Genomic DNA, 17,843 nt, shown 5'->3' on the forward strand with positions numbered 1-17,843 from the left:
AATTGCAGTCTTAGAGAGGTTTACATTTAATATTTGATTGAATATGATACTATTCTTAACTTCTCTGTCTTGAGAATTCCCAACTAATGATATTTGCAAACGTTTTTATTAATTTTAACTGCATCGGCTGTTAAAAAGAACTTTGTCTTTAAAGGTAATTAAGTACATGCTATTGTATATCAAAGTCAGCATTTTAAAAATGAACAATCTAGGTAGAAACTATGCTAGTTTCATCATTATTGGTGTGAATGCTGTATTTGTTTAACTATGGAAGTTAAAGTTAATAATTTATTAATTTACCAGGTAACTCTTACACTGTTTATTTCACTTACAAATCATATGTTTGACATGAAAAGATACAGATTAAAATAGTTGCTACTATTTTAATTTACCAATGAAATTAATAAAGGAGAGAAGGAAGGAAGAAAATTGACTATAATGCATAATAAGGCTTTAACATTTTGTTAATCAAATATGATAATATTTTTAACTTTTAGAATATGGGGGATACAAAAACTCTTTAAAATAGTTCATTTTAACCAAAGTAACTTATGTGTTGACTTATAATTTCCATTAATATTGGGCACATGGTATTTGTCTTCTCAAAAGAGAGATATGAAATTTTACAAAACAGGGTGATACTGTTTATGGAGACTTTTTGTAGGCCTATGATACACAAAAGAACTAGTCTCATACTTATAAATGTGTTAAATTATAAAAGTTTGTGTACTGGTTCTTGGAACTAGTCATGCTTTGCATGAAGAAAAGCTATTATATTTCCCCAACTGTATTACAGAAACCAGAGATTTATAATCATCTACAATAAAAGTCCCAACAGTGGCCTGGGCAAATGGGAGGGAAATGGCAAATCTAGTCCAGGAAATGGGATTGGCAAGAACTATCTCAAGAAAATAATCTAATTCCCAGGTTCACTCACTGGATTTAGAGTAGCAGGTTTTTTTTTTTACAACATTTGCTTAGTTTTCCCCTAGAAGAATTTTCAAAAACAATGTACCTCCCCACACGTTTTAATATAGACACATAAAAAATTCAATTAAAATTTTAGCACTGTACTCTCAGTGCTCTGGATAGCACAGGCAAAAATACTGAATGGAAAAGCACCAATTCAAAAGTTATGAACTGAAATTTGACTCAGAAGAGGTGGATTGTAAATGTGAAGATGATTTAGGAATTCTGTAACCAATTGTTTTTGCACATATTTTTCTACACAAGAGTGCAGCATGATAAAAATATATGTATAAAGAAGTTTAAAATATCACAGTAGGTATAAACGTCTTGCTGATTAGAATATATTGTATTGTTATTTAATTGGCAGCATGTTTTTCACTTTCTTGGTTCTTCATAATAACATTGTGGTTTACAGTCTGTGGAATTTTACATGCTATGAAATAGGCAGTCCCTCTAGTAGCTGAGCAAGGGATGGATTTGAGGGGATTTGACTGAAACTGAAAACAAATAAACAAAAAGCAGATAAGGAACTCTCAGTGAGAGATGATGGTGAGCCTAAATGAAGGACAATGGGGAGTGGGATGAACAGGACAAGGTCCATCTGAGAGAGCTATGTAGGAAGTAAAATAGAAAAAAATTAGTGATAGATTCATGTGTCATGGGTAAGAGACAAGAAAGATTTAAAGATAACTGCCTAGACTGCTAGTAACTATTAGTATATTTTAGGGATAATATAATTATTTAAAAATGTTAAATATCTATAAGGGCATAGTACAAGAAGATGTATGTAATTGGAAAATGAACAAAATAGAATACAAAGTAGTATGTGATACTGATTATAGTAATGCTTGTACAAGGGTAAGCATAGGAGGGGTCATAGAGATTAATAAATCAATGTGTTTTGACTAAGGAGTTCTTTGCATTTTTGTTAATCTTTTACTTTGAAGGCAGTTAATTATGTACAAACAAAGCATGTTCACCAAGGGCAATATGGGAATGAGTCTCTGGGATATGTCAACAAATTATCTAAAAATTAATCTAACTTTATTCATCTGTAGTGTATTACTCTAGTCTCTTTTATTTACAAATAAATAATGAATACTTTTCCAGAGTCTCCTGTTACATGTTTGAAATAATTTCACAATACCCTACCTGTTTATAAATATGCAAAATGTTGAAATAAGAATCCATTAACAGAAACGTTACACTCTCTAATAACTTTCTTATAGCCTTGATTTTCTATTTCATATTTTTAATTTTAAATTACTTTAGAATAAAAATGTTTGCTAAATCTTAGTTTAATGCTTAGAGCCTTGTTTTATTGATTGGAGATCTATGCCTCTAGCTAAAAAGGACGTGCATGGTTTGTTTTATTTGAAAGATGCTTTATTCACACATTGTAGTAAGTCATATTGTTCAACTGGCTACTCTTCCAGCTGGGGCATTGACCATTGTTTCCTAATGAGCAGTATAAACTGCCAAGCATCTATTCATTGCTAAGGATTTCCCGGTCCTTTGATGAAAATATAATATGATTTATTCACTGTGCACATCTGGCAAAGAGGTTTGCAGATTTCTTTGGGGCTCAAACTCACTCATCACTGCTTTGTTGGTTTGTGTAATAACAAGAAATTATTTATCTCATAGAGTGTCTTACATTGTAAAGTAGTATATATTGTCCAAATACATTAAGCTTTAAAGGATAAATAATGGATACTAATTTGTGAATTAAGTACAGTTAATTTTCCTAAGAGAGAACATATCCAAGGTAATAGAAAATAGGGACTCAGGTTAGGTACATATTTGTTTCCAATATGTATGAAAACAAGAGAAAGATCTGAATGACCATGAGAATCAAACCATATAACTCTGATGAACTGTTCATTGGTGGTTTCAGTTCAACACTTTACTATAAAATATTTTCTCTGCTCTTGGACCAATCTTTCATATTATTAATACTTTTCAGTGTTCACCTTCCACTTTAATTTTTTCTGTTGGGGAAAACAAAGGAATCTTGTTACTACAAGATTGAGTTTCTGGGATCCTGGGGGAAGATGGTGGAAGAGTAAGACGCGGAGATCACCTTCCTCCCCAGAGATATATCAGAAATTCATCTACACGTGGAACAACTCCTACAGAACACCTACTGAACGCTGCCAGAAGACCTCAGACACCCCAAAATGCAAGAAACTCCCCAAATACCTGGATAGGGCAAAAGAAAAAAGAATACAGAGACAAAAGGATAGGGACGGGACCTGCACCAGTGGGAGGTAGCCGTGAAGGAGGAATGGTTTCCACACACTAGGAAGCCCCTTCATGGGCGGAGACTGGAGGTGGCAGAGGGGGAAAGCTTCGGAGTAGTGGAGGAGAGCGCAGCCACAGGGGTGCGGAGGGCAAAGCGGAGAGATTCCCGCACAGAGGATCGGTGCCCTCAGGCACACACCAGCCCGAGAGGCTTGTCTGCTTGGCCGCCGGGGCGGGCGGGGCTGGGAGCTGAGGCTTGGTTATCGGGTTTCAGTTGGAGCGCAGGGAGAGGACTGGGGCTGGCAGCGAGAAGAGAGCCTGAAGGGGTTACTGCACCACGGCTAGCCCGGAGGGAGTCCAGGAAAAAGTCTGGAGCTGCCGAAGAGGCAAGAGACTTTTTCTTCCCTCTTTGTTTCCTGGTGCGCAAGGAGACGGGATTAAGAGCACTGCTTAAAGGAGCTCCAGAGACGGGCGCGAAATGCAGCTAAAGGCGCGGACCCCAGAGACGGGTGTGGGACGCTGGGGCTGCTGCTGCCGCCACCAAGAAGCCTGTGTGCGAGCGAAGGTCACGGTCCACACCCCCTTTCCGGGGAGGCTGTGCAGCCCGCCACTGCCGGGGTCCTGGGAATCAGGGACAGCTTCCCCGGGAAAGCGCACGGAGCGCCTCAGGCTGCTGCAATGTCACGCCAGCCTCCGCTGCCGCAGGCTCGCCCCGCACTCCGTGCCTCTCCCTCCCCTCGGCCTGAGTGAGCCAGAGCCCCCGAATCAGCGGCTCCTTTAAACCCGTCCTGTCTGAGCAAAGAACAGACACCCTCCAGCGACCTACACGGAGAGGAGGGGCCAAATCCAAAGCTGTGACCCGGGAGCTGTGAGAACAAAGAAGAGAAAGGGAAATCTCTCTGTGCAGCCTCAGAAGCAGTGGATTAAAGTTCCACAATCAACCTGATGTACCCTGCATCTGTGGAATACATGAATAGACAACGAATCATCCCAAATTGAGGAGGCGGACTTTGAGAGCAAGATTTAAGACTTTCCCCCTTTTCCTCTTTTTACAACGGATTATCCCAAATTGAAGAGGTGGACTTTGAGCAAGATTTACGATTTTTTCCCCTTGTTATCTTTTTGTGAATGTGTATGTGTATGCTTTTGTGTGAGATTTTCTCTGTATAACTTTGCTTCCACCAGTTGTCCCAGGGTTCTATCTGTCCGTTTTATTTTTTTAAATTTTTTTAAATAATTAGTTTTTCATTTTAATAACGCTACTATATTTTATCATACTTTATTCTATTTTACTTTATCTTCTCTCTTGCTCTTTTTCCTACCTTACCTTCCTCCCTCCCTCCCTCCTCCTTTCTTTCTTTCTTTCTTTCCTTCCTCCCTCCCTCCCCCAATCCTGTCTTTCTTTCTTTCTTTCTTTCTTTCTTTCTTTCTTTCTTTCTTCCCTTCCTCCTTCCCTCCCTCCCTCCTTCCTGTCTTCTTTGTTTCTTTCTTTCTTTCCTTCCTTCCTCCCTCCCTCCCTTCTTTCTTCCTTTCTCTCCTTCTTTCTTTCTTTCCTTCCTCCCTCCTTCCCTCCCTACTTTCTTTCTTTCCTTCCTCCCTCCCTCCCTCCTTTCTTTCTTTCCTTCCTCCCTCCCTCCCTTCTTCCTTTCTTTCCTTCTTTCTTTCTCTCTTTCTTTTTTTCTACCAATTCTTTCTTACTACTTTTTCTCCCTTTTATTCTGAGCTGGGTAGATGAAAGGCACTAGGTGCTAAAGCCAGGAGTCAGTGCTGTGCCTCTGAAGTGGGAGAGCCAACTTCAGGACACAGGTCCACAAGAGACCTCCCAGCTCCACATAATATCAAGCAGCGAAAATCTCCCAGAGATCTCCATCTCAACACCAGCACCCAGCTTCACTCAACGACCAGCAAGCAACAGTGCTGGTCACCCTATGCCAAGCAACTAGCAAGACAGGAACACAACCCCACCCATTAACAGCGAGGCTGCTTAAAAACATAATAAGGCCACAGGCACCCGAAAATACACCACAAGACATGGAACTGTTCACCAGAAAGACAAGATCAAGCCTCATCCACCAGAACACAGGCACTAGTCCCCTCTACCAGGAAGCCTACACAACCCACTGAAACAACCTTAGCCACTGGGGACAGACACCAAAAACAACGGAAACTACGAATCTGCAGCCTGAAAAAAGGAGACCGCAAACACAGATAAGCAAAATGAGAAGACAGAAAAACACACAGCAGGTGAAGGAGCAAGATAAAAACCCACCAGACCTAACAAATGAAGAGGTAATAGGCAGTCTACCTGAAAAAGAATTCAGAATAATGATAGTAAAGATCATCCGAAATCTTGGAAATAGAATACACAAAAAGAAATAAACAGTTAACAAGGACCTAGAAGAACTAAAGATGAATCAAGCATCGATTAAAAACACAATAAATGAAATGAAAAATACTCTAGATGGGATCAATAGCAGAATAACTGAGGCAGAAGAACAGATAAGTGAGGTGGAAGATAAAATAGTGGAAATAACTGCTGCAGAGTAGAATAAAGAAAAAAGAATGAAAAGAACTGAGGACAATGTAAGAGCCCTCTGGGACAAGATTAAACGCACCAACATTCGAATTATACGGGTTCCAGAAGAAGCAGAGAAAAAGAAAGGGACTGAGAAAATATTTGAAGAGATTATAGTTGAAAACTTCCCTAATATGGGAAAGGAAATAGTTAATCAAGTCCAGGAGGCACAGAGAGTCCCATACAGAATAAATCCAAGGAGAAATACACCAAGACACATATTAATCAAACTGTCAAAAATTAAACACAAAGAAATCATATTAAAAGCAGCAAGGCAAAAACAACAAATAACAAACAAGGGAATCCCCATCAGGTTAACAGCTGATCTCTCAGCAGAAACTCTACAAGCCAGAAGGGAGTGGCAGGACATAATTAAAGTGATGAAGGAGAAAAACCTACAACCAAGACTACTCTACCCAGCAACGATCTCATTCAGATTTGATGGAGAAATTAAAACCTTTACAGACAAGCAAAAGCTGAGAGAGTTCAGCACCACCAAACCACCTTTCAACAAATTCTAAAGGAACTTCTCTAGGCAAGAAACACAACAGTAGGAAAATACCTACAATAACGAACCCAAAGCAATTAAGGAAATGGGAATAGGAACATACATATCAATAATTACCTTAAATGAAAATGGACTAAATGCTCCCACTAAAAGACACAGATTGGCTGAATGGATACAAAAACAAGACCCATATATATGCTGTCTACAAGATACCCACTTCAGACCTAGAGATACATACAGATTGAAGGTAAGGGGATGGAAAAAGATATTCCATGCAAATGGAAATCAAAAGAAACCTGGAGTAACAATTCTTATATCATACAAAATAGACTTTAAAATAAAGACTATTAGAAGAAACAAAGAAGGACACTAGATAATGATCAAGGGATCGATCCAAGATGAAGAAATAACAATTGTAAATATTTATGCAGCCAACATAGGAGCACCTCAATACATAACGCAAATACTAACCGCCATAAAAGGGGAAATCGACAGTAACACATTCATAGTAGGGGACTTCAACATCCCACTTTCACCAATGGAAAGATCATCCAAAATGAAAATAAATAAGGAAACACAAGCTTTAAATGATACATTAAACAAGATGGACTTAATTGATATTTATAGGACATTCCATCCAAAAACAACAGAATACACATTTTTCTCAAGTGCTCATGGAACATTCTCCAGGATAGATCATATCTTGGGTAACAAATCAAGCCTTGGTAAATTTAAGAAAATTGAAATTGTATCAAGTATTTTTTCCGACCACAATGCTATGAGACTAGATATCAATTACAGGAAAAGATCTGTAAAAAATACAAACACATGAAGGCTAAACAATACACTACTTAATAATGAAGTGATCACTGAAGAAATCAAAGAGGAAATAAAAAAATACCTAGAAACAAATGACAATGGAGACACGATGACCCAAAACCTATGGGATGTCGCAAAAACAGTTCTAAGGGGGAAGTTTATAGCAATACAATCCTACCTTAAGAAACAGGAAACATCTCGAATAAACAACCTGACCCTGCACCTAAAGCAATTAGAGAAAGAAGAACAAGAAATCCCCAAAGTGAGCAGAAGGAAAGAAATCATAAGGATCAGATCAGCAATAAATGAAAAAGAAATGAAGGAAACGATAGCAAAGATCAATAAAACTAAAAGCTGGTTCTTTGAGAAGATAAACAAAATTGATAAACCATTAACCAGACTCATCAAGAAAAAAAGGGAGAAGACTCAAATCAATAGAATTAGAAATGAAAAAGGAGAAGTAACAACTGACACTGCAGAAATACAAAAGATCATGAGAGATTACTACAAGCAACTCTATGCCAATAAAATGGACAACCTGGAAGAAATGGACAAATTCTTAGAAATGCACAACCTGCCAAGACTGAATCAGGAAGAAATAGAAAATATGAATAGACCAATCACAAGCACTGAAATTGAAACTGTGATTAAAAATCTTCCAACAAACAAAAGCCCAGGGCCAGATGGCTTCACAGGCAAATTCTATCAAACATTTAGAGAGGAGCTAACACCTATCCTCCTCAAACTCTTCCAAAATAAAGCAGAGGGACGAGCACTCCCAAACTCATTCTACGAGGCCACCATCACCTTGATACCAAAACCAGACAAGGATGTCACAAAGAAAACTACAGGCCTATATCACTGATGAACATAGATGCAAAAATCCTCAACAAAATACTAGCAAACAGAATCCAACAGCACATTAAAATGATCATACACCATGATCAAGTGGGGTTTATTCCAGGAATGCAAGGATTCTTCAGTTTATGCAAATCAATCAATGTGATACACCATATTAATAAATTGAAGGAGAAAAACCATATGATCATCTCAATAGATGCAGAGAAAGCTTTTGACAAAATTCAACACCCATTTATGATAAAAACCCTGCAGAAAGTAGGCATAGAGGGAACTTTCCTCAACATAATAAAGGCCATATATGACAAACCCACAGCCAACATCATCCTCAATGGTGAAAAACTGAAACCATTTCCACTAAGATCAGGAACAAGACAAGGCTGACCACTCTCACCATTCTTATTCAACTTAATTTTGGAAGTTTTAGTCACAGCAATCAGAGAAGAAAAGGAAATAAAAGGAATCCAAATTGGAAAAGAAGAAGTAAAGCTGTCACTGTTTGCAGATGACATGATACTATACATAGAGAATCCTAAAGATGCTACCAGAAAACTACTAGAGCTAATCAATGAATTTGGTAAATTAGCAGCATACAAAATTAATGCACAGAAATCTCTGGCATTCCTGTACACTAATGATGAAAAATCTGAAAGTGAAATCAAGAGAACACTCCCATTTACCATTGCAACAAAAAGAATAAAATATCTAGGAGTAAACCTACCTAAGGAGACAAAAGACCTGTATGCAGAAAATTATAAGACACTGATGAAAGAAATTAAAGATGATACAAATAGTTGGAGAGATATACCATGCTCCTGGATTGGAGGAATCAATATTGTGAAAATGACTGTACTACCCAAAGCAATCTACAGATTCAATGCAATCCCTATCAAACTACCACTGGCATTTTTCACAGAACTAGAACAAAAAATTTCAAAATTTGTTTGGAAAAACAAAAGACCCTGAATAGCCAAAGCAATCTTGAGAACAAAAAACAGAGCTGGAGTAATCAGGCTCCCTGACTTCAGACTATACTACAAAGCTACAGTAATCAAGGCAGTGTGGTACTGGCACAAAAACAGAAAGATAGATCAATGGAACAGGATAGAAAGCCCAGAGATAAACCCACGGACATATGGTCAACTTTTCTTTGATAAAGGAGACAGGAATGTACAGTGGAGAAAGGACAGCCTCTTCAATAAGTGGTGCTGGGAAAACTGGACAGGGACATGTAAAAGTATGAGATTAGATCACTCCCTAACACCATACACAAAAATAAGCTCAAAATGGATTAAAGACCTAAATGTAAGGCCAGAAACTATCAACCTCTTAGAGGAAAACATAGGCAGAACACTCTATGACATAAATCACAGCAAGATCCTTTTGGACCCACCTCCTAGAGAAATGGAAATAAAAACAAAGATAAACAAATGGGACACAATGAAACTTCAAAGCTTTTGCACAGCAAAGGAAACCATAAGCAAGATGAAAAGACAACCCTCAGAATGGGAGAAAATATTTGCAAATGAAGCAACTGACAAAGGATTAATCTCCAAAATTTATAAGCAGCTCATGCAGCTCAATAGCAAAAGAACAAACAACCCAATCCAAAAATGGTCAGAAGTCTTAAATAGGCATTTCTCCAAAAAAGATATACAGACTGCCAACAAACACATGAAAGAATGCTCAACATCATTAATCATTAGAGAAATGCAAATCAAAACTACAATGAGATATCATCTCACACCAATCAGAATGGCCATCATCAAGAAATCTAGAAACAATAAATGCTGGAGAGGGTGTGGAAAAAAGGGAACACTCTTGCACTGCTGGTGGGAATGTGAATTGGTACAGCCACTATGGAGAACAGTATGGAGGTTCCTTAAAAAACTAAAAATAGAATTACCATATGACCCAGCAATCCCACTACTAGGCATATACCCTGAGATAACCATAATTCAAAAAGAGACATGTACCAATATGTTTATTGCAGCTCTATTTACAATAGCCCGGAAATGGAAACAACCTAAGTGTCCATCATGGGATGAAAGGATAAAGAAGATGTGGCACATATATACAATGGAATATTACTCAGCCATAAAAAGAAACGAAGCTGAGCTAGTTGTAACGAGGTGGATAGACCTGGAGTCTGTCCTACAGAGTGAAGTAAGTCAGAAAGAGAAAGAGAAATACTGTATGCTAACACATATGTATGGAATTTAAGAAAAAAAAATGTCATGAAGAGCCTAGGGGTAAAACAGGAATAAAGACACAGACCTACTTGAGAATGGACTTGAGGATATGGGGAGGGGAAGAGGTAAGCTGTGACAAAGCGAGAGAGAGGCATGGACATATAAACACTACCAAACGTAAGGTAGATAGATAGTGGGAAGCAGCCTCATAGCACAGGGAGATCAGCTCGTTGCTTTTTGACCGCCTGGAGGGGTGGGATAGGGAGGGTGGGAGGGAGGGAGATGCAAGAGGGAAGAGATGTGGGAACAGATGTATATGTATGACTGAATCACTTTGTTATAAAACAGAAACTAATAAAAAAAGATTGAGTTTCTGTAGTGCTTGATTTACAGCAAATTTAAGATAAATTTCCACCTTCACTTTCAAAGCAGATTGATAATTCTTAATCTCCAGAGTGTTTACAGTGTCACAATCAGTAAAGTTCTTTCTATAAAGGTGCCATTTAGATAGACTTATTGAGAAAAAGCACAACAGGGAAGGATAAAAATTATAATTTTGTTTTGTTTTGTTTTCCTTTTACATACAACATTGATTTCTGAAAACTCCTACTGCTTTCAGAAAAGCTGTTAATCATAACAATTTTCTCTAAGCAAGGACCCTAATTTGGATTTGAAAACATTGAGAATTTTGGACATACTACAAGAACCAACTACTTTTATGTAAAATAAAATAAAAATCCAAGAATTAGTGTTTACAAATGGTCATTAGCAATTGCTACATGAAAGAGGGAATGAAGATGAGGTAAGCCAAATTTGGATGACTATCACACCTCAGTTTCTTTGACAGCACATTGCCAAGCGTGTAGGAATGTCCACAATACAGTGCAGTAAAAATTGCAAAATTGATTTTCTGTAAGCACACAAACGAGAGTCTTTGATCATGATGTAATGTTTCCATATTTTGAAATATTCTGTAATATAGACTATGATTGATCCATTATTTAGCTATCTTTGAGAATTGTATGTCAAATGTGTTGATACCAAAATTTGAAAGGGTACCAAAATATTTTCCAAAGTGTAAAGGAAATTAGTTTCATTCAATTGTGTTGAAAGTTTAGGAGTGTCTCTAACAGGCAGCCTATATGAATATAACTAATGGGCTTTGACTTCATCAAATCTGTTCACTTCATTGCAATTTGTAATCAAATTGACATGATACAATTATCTTTACAAAGTGTTGCTCTTTTGCTTCCATATTGACCTTTTTGATAAGAAATTTGTTTAGAACATTTTAAGGAAGTGTAATATTTCCGTTATTATATATGATATTGTGAGTGTTCATGGTTGGGGGTATAGGACTAGTGTTGGGCAAGCCTAGACAAGGATGAGTATAATAAATCCATTGATGACACAATGTATAGGAAAATATGACTCAATAAATACAAATGAGAAAGAAAAATAAAATATCAAAGAATTTGACAAAAATAAAGAAGTTGAGCTATTGAATAGTGTTGGGAAAATATAATAATTTTCATTTTATACCTGATGAATTAGAGACAGGGATAGCCTATTCAAATGGAAGCATTCTACTCAATCAAAAACACCCATTGGGGCTTCCCTGGTGGTGCAGTTGTTGAGAGTCCACTTGCCAATGCAGGGGACACGGGTTCGTTCCCCGGTCCAGGAAGATCCCACATGCCACGGAGTGGCTGGGCCCATGAGCCATGGCTGCTGAGCCTGCACATCCAGAGCCTGTGCTCCACAACAGGAGAGGCCACAACAGTGAGAGGCCCGTGTACAGCAAAAAACCCACAAAAAACAAAAATACACCCATTGAAGGGGCATTTAGATTAGCGCTTGAAGTGAAATTGAAGAATTAGAGAATCATAAAAAAAAAAGACATTCATATAAAAAAGAGTAGAAATGGATACTTAAGGAATGTGAATCATTGGATTGTCTCAGAAAGAAAATGTAAGTACAAATAAAACACCCACCAGTATTAATAATTAAGTTTTGAAAAAAACTACACAGTTTATTAGAGAAGAAATACAGAAACAGTGATAAGTCATTGGAAAGACAAAAAAGTAACCCAAATAATGTATTGTTAGAAGTAAAAGAGAACTTAAAGATAACTTATGTATTTTCTTACTAGTGTCTTTCATTCTATTTTTTTAAAAGTTTAATTTTTTAATTAGCCTATGAATAAATGAGTAGAGAATTTAGTCTTTAATTCTTTTTCTTCGTTTCTATCTCTCTGTCTCTCTCTCAATAATTTTTTCTTTCTTTCTTTTTGGTAGGATGAGGGCTCTCCTTCCCATTTGTGTCACATTTCTCACAATTTCCTAGTACAAGCCTGTAACTGCTTAACTGCTTGCAAACTTGGCCAATCTCTTCACAGCACTTCTGAATCTCTGATTTTGGCCAGGCCTTTTCTTTCTATTCATCCAAATATTTTAACTAATCAATGGCCATCTACCCCATATATCTACTATTCCTAATAACTCCAGACCTAGTGATCTTTTCATTCTTCAAACTCTCATAATAATGGATTTATTTCTAAATTTAGGAATTAAATAGAAACTTACTTGTATGTTATCTAGTCACATAGTTTAAAATCAGTTTTGTGTCCATATTTTTTGAGGAACAGTCTAGATAATATCTTTTACCATCCTTCATACAGTATGTAGCAGGATATTGAATACAGAGTTGGTCCCTAGTATATATATATGAAGTTATTTCAGAGTGGCCTTTCCATATTAACCAAATGATATGACTTAAATCAATGGAATGAAATTATTTGTGCTTGTACAAATTTACTCCATTAAAATACACAAGACTTAATTTTTCTTTTAAAATCTTATCTCCATTGTCTCTTTTAATTCACTGGGTAAAAATGCATTGGTTGGCATTCAGAACTTTCCCTTCAATTTAGGTGCTTGGATACAACTGAAAGGATAGAGACTGAGACAAATTAAAGCAGAATTAGTGTTCTGATAAGCCTTTTCTATTTTATATGATATTTTGATGCACTTCAAAAAGGAGTGAATCTCAAACTTTCTCTAATGTGGTTAATTTTAAAGATGGATATCTAAAACCAGCTCTGAAATAGAATTATGGCAATGAAATAATAAGGCAATTATATATTGCCTACGTGCATATGTCTGCATGTTATTCACAAAAGTGTTCCTTCTAAAAAACAAGCACTTAATGAAATTCTTAGCTCAGTCCTCAATAACTTTATTGACAGAGTGAAGCTGTTAGAAAGACATAAGCAGAGCCATTGTAAGAAGCAGATGATTAATAATAACTTCTTATGAATACATAGTAGCTATTTATTGTGGAGCTAGAAGTTGATTATATACTAAGTCCATTGTACAATTCTTCAGTATAAATTAGGTGAATGGTTTTGTTGTTAAGAATTTTTAAAGGGCAGATAACATTGACTATATTTATATAGCTAGAGGCCAATAAAACAAACATTTATTATTATTCAAGCCAGGAGCTAAAGGGATATTTTATCTTTTTATTTTTTATTTTATTTTATTTTATTTTTATTTTTTTATTAGTTTCTGCTTTATAACAAAGTGAATCAGTCTTACATATACATCTGTTCCCACATCCCTTCCCTCATGCATCTCCCTCCCTCCCACCCTCCCCATCCCACCCCTCCAGGCAGTCACAAAGCACCCAGCTGATCTCCCTGTGCTCTGCGGCTGCTTCCCACTATCTATCTACCTTACGTTTGGTAGTGTATATATGTCCATGCCTCTCTTTCGCTTTGTCACAGCTTACCCTTCCCCCTCCCCATATCCTCAAGTCCATTCTCAAGTAGGTCTGTGTCTTTATTTCTGTCTTACCCCTATGTTCTTCATGACATTTTTTTTTCTTAAATTCCATATATATGTGTCAGCATACAGTATTTGTCTTTCTCTTTCTGACTTACTTCACTCTGTATGACAGACTCTAGGTCCATCCACCTCATTACAAATAGCTCAATTTCATTTCTTTTTATGGCTGAGTAACATTCCATTGTATATATGTGCCACATCTTCTTTACCCATTCATCCGATGGTGGACACTTAGGTTGTTTCCATCTCTGGGCTATTGTAAATAGGGCTGCTATGAACATTTTGGTACATGTCTCTTTTTGAATTATGGTTATCTCAGGGTATATGCCCAGTAGTGGGATTGCTGGGTCATATGGTAGTTCTATTTGTAGTTTTTTAAGGAACCTCCATACTGTTCTCCATAGTGGCTGTACCAATTCACATTCCCACCAGCAGTGCAAGAGGGTTCCCTTTTTTCCACACCCTCTCCAGCATTTATTGTTTGTAGATTTTTTGATGATGGCCATTCTCACTGGTGTGAGATGATATCTCATTGTAGTTTTGATTTGCATTTCTCTAATGAGTAAAGATGTTGAGCATCCTTTCATGTGTTTGTTGGCAGTCTGTATATCTTCTGTGGAGAAATGTCTATTTAGGTCTTCTGCCCATTTTTGGATTGGGTTGTTTGTTTTTTTGTTATTGAGCTGCATGAGCTGCTTATAAATTTTGGAGATTAATCCTTTGTCAGTTGCTTCATTTGCAAATATTTTCTCCCATTCTGAGGGTTGTCTTTTGGTCTTGTTTATGGTTTCCTTTGCTGTGCAAAAGCTTTGAAGTTTCATTGTGTCCCATTTGTTTATTTTTGTCTTTATTTCCATTTCTCTAGGAGGTGGGTCAAAAAGGATCTTGCTGTGATTTATGTCATAGAGTGTTCTGCCTATGTTTTCCTCTAAGAGTTTGATAGTGTCTGGCCTTACATTTAGGTCTTTAATCCATTTGGAGCTTATTTTTGTGTATGGTGTTAGGGAGTGATCTAATCTCATACTTTTACATGTCCCTGTCCAGTTTTCCCAGCACCACTTATTGAAGAGGCTGTCCTTTCTCCACTGTACATTCCTGCCTCCTTTATCAAAGATAAGGTGACCATATGTCCGTGGGTTTATCTCTGGGCTTTCTATCCTGTTCCATTGATCTATCTTTCTGGTTTTGTGCCAGTACCACACTGCCTTGATTACTGTAGCTTTGTAGTATAGTCTGAAGTCAGGGAGCCTGATTCCTCCAGCTCCATTTTTCGTTCTCAAGATTGCTTTGGCTATTCGGGTTCTTTTGTGTTTCCATACAAATTGTGAAATTTTTTGCTCTAGTTCTGTGAAAAATGCCAGTGGTAGTTTGATACGGATTGCATTGAATCTGTAGATTGCTTTGGGTAGTAGAGTCATTTTCACAGTGTTGATTCTTCCAATCCAAGAACATGGTACATCTCTCCATCTATTTGTATCATCTTTAATTTCTTTCATCAGTGTCTTATAATTTTCTGCATACAGGTCTTTTGTCTCCTTAGGTAGGTTTATTCCTAGATATTTTATTCTTTTTGTTGCAATGGTAAATGGGAGTGTTCTCTTGATTTCACTTTCAGATTTTTCATCATTAGTATATAGGAATGCAAGAGATTTCTGTGCATTAATTTTGTATCCTGCAACTTTACCAAATTCATTGATTAGCTCTAGTAGATTTCTGGTAGCATCTTTAGGATTCTCTATATAGAGTATCATGTCATCTGCAAACAGTGACAGCTTTACTTCTTCTTTTCCGATTTGGATTCCTTTTATTTCCTTTTCTTCTCTGATTGCTGTGGCTAAAACTTCCAAAACTATGTTGAATAAGAGTGGTGAGAGTGGGCAACCTTGTCTTGTTCCTGATCTCAGTGGAAATGGTTTAAGTTTTTCACCATTGAGGACGATGCTGGCTGTGGGTTTGTCATATATGGCCTTTATTATGTTGAGGAAAGTTCCCTCTATGCCTACTTTCTGCAGGGTTTTTAATCAGAAATGGGTGTTGGATTTTGTCAAAAGCTTTTTCTGCATCTATTGAGATGGTCATATGGTTTTTCTCCTTCAATTTGTTAATATGGTGTATCACATTGATTGATTTGCATATATTGAAGAATCCTTGCATTCCTGGAATAAACCCCACTTGATCATGGTGTATGATCCTTTTAATGTACTGTTGGATTCTGTTTGCTAGTATTTTGTTGAGGATTTTTGCATCTATGTTCATCAGTGATATTGGCCTTTAGTTTTCTTTCTTTGTGACATCCTTGTCTGGTTTTGGTATCAGGTGATGGTGGCCTCGTAGAATGAGTTTGGCAGGGTTCCTCCCTCTGCTATATTTTGGAAGAGTTTGAGAAGGATAGGTGTTAGCTGTTCTCTAAATGCTTGATAGAATTCGCCTGTGAAGCCATCTGGTCCTGGGCTTTTGTTTGTTGGAAGATTTTTTTATCACAGTTTCAATTTCAGTGCTTGTGATTGGTCTGTTCATATTTTCTATTTCTTCCTGATTCAGTCTTGGTAGGTTGTGCATTTCTAAGAATTTGTCCATTTCTTCCAGGTTGTCCATTTTATTGGCATAGAGTTGCTTGTAATAATCTCTCATGATCTTTTGTATTTCTGCAGTGTCAGTTGTTACTTCTCCTTTTTCATTTCTAATTCTATTGATTTGAGTCTTCTCCCTTTTTTTCTTGATGAGTCTGGTTAATGGTTTATCAATTTTGTTTATCTTCTCAAAGAACCAGCTTTTAGTTTTATTGATCTTTGCTATCGTTTCCTTCATTTCTTTTTCATTTATTTCTGATCTGATTTTTATGATTTCTTTCCTTCTGCTCAATTTGGGATGTTTTTGTTCTTCTTTCTCTAATTGCTTTAGGTGCAAGGTTAGGTTGTTTATTCGAGATGTTTCCTGTTTCTTAAGGTGGGATTGTATTGCTATAAACTTCCCTCTTAGAACTGCTTTTGCTGCGTCCCATAGGTTTTGGGACGTCATGTCTCCATTGTCATTTGTTTCTAGGTATTTTTTAATTTCCTCTTTGATTTCTTCAGTGATCACTTCGTTATTAAGTAGTGTATATTTTAGCCTCCATGTGTTTGTATTTTTTACTGCTTTTTTCCTGTAATTGATATGTAGTCTCATAGCATTGTGGTCAGAAAAGATACTTCATACAATTTCAATTTTCTTAAATTTACCAAGGCTTGATTTGTGACCCAAGATATGATGTATCCTGGAGAATGTTCCATGGGCACTTGAGAAAAATGTGTATTCTGTTGTTTTTGGATGGAATGTCCTATAAATATCAATTAAGTCCATCTTGTTTAATGTATCATTTAAAGCTTGTGTTTCCTTATTTTCATTTTGGATGATCTGTCCATTGGTGAAAGTGGGGTGTTAAAGTCCCCTACTATGATTGTGTTACTGTCGATTTCTCCTTTTATGGCTGTTAGTATTTGCCTTATGTATTGAGGTGCTCCTACGTTTGGTGCATAAATATTTACAATTGTTATATCTTCTTCTTGGATCGATCCCTTGATCATTATGTAGTGTCCTTTGTCTCTTCTAGTAGTCTTTATTTTAAAGTCTATTTTGTCTGATATGATAATTGCTACTCCAGCTTTCTTTTGGTTTCCATTTGCATGGAATATCTTTTTCCATCCCCTTACTTTCAGTCTGCATGTGTCTCTAGGTCTGAAGTGGGTCTCTTGTAGACAGCATATATATGGGTCTTGTTTTTGTATCCTTTCAGCCAATCTGTGTCTTTTGGTGGGAGCATTTAGTCCATTTACATTTAAGGTAATTATCGA

The sequence above is a fragment of the Hyperoodon ampullatus genome, assembly GCF_949752795.1.
Source record: "Hyperoodon ampullatus genome assembly, chromosome: 2".
NCBI classification, from domain to species: Eukaryota; Metazoa; Chordata; class Mammalia; order Artiodactyla; family Ziphiidae; genus Hyperoodon; species Hyperoodon ampullatus.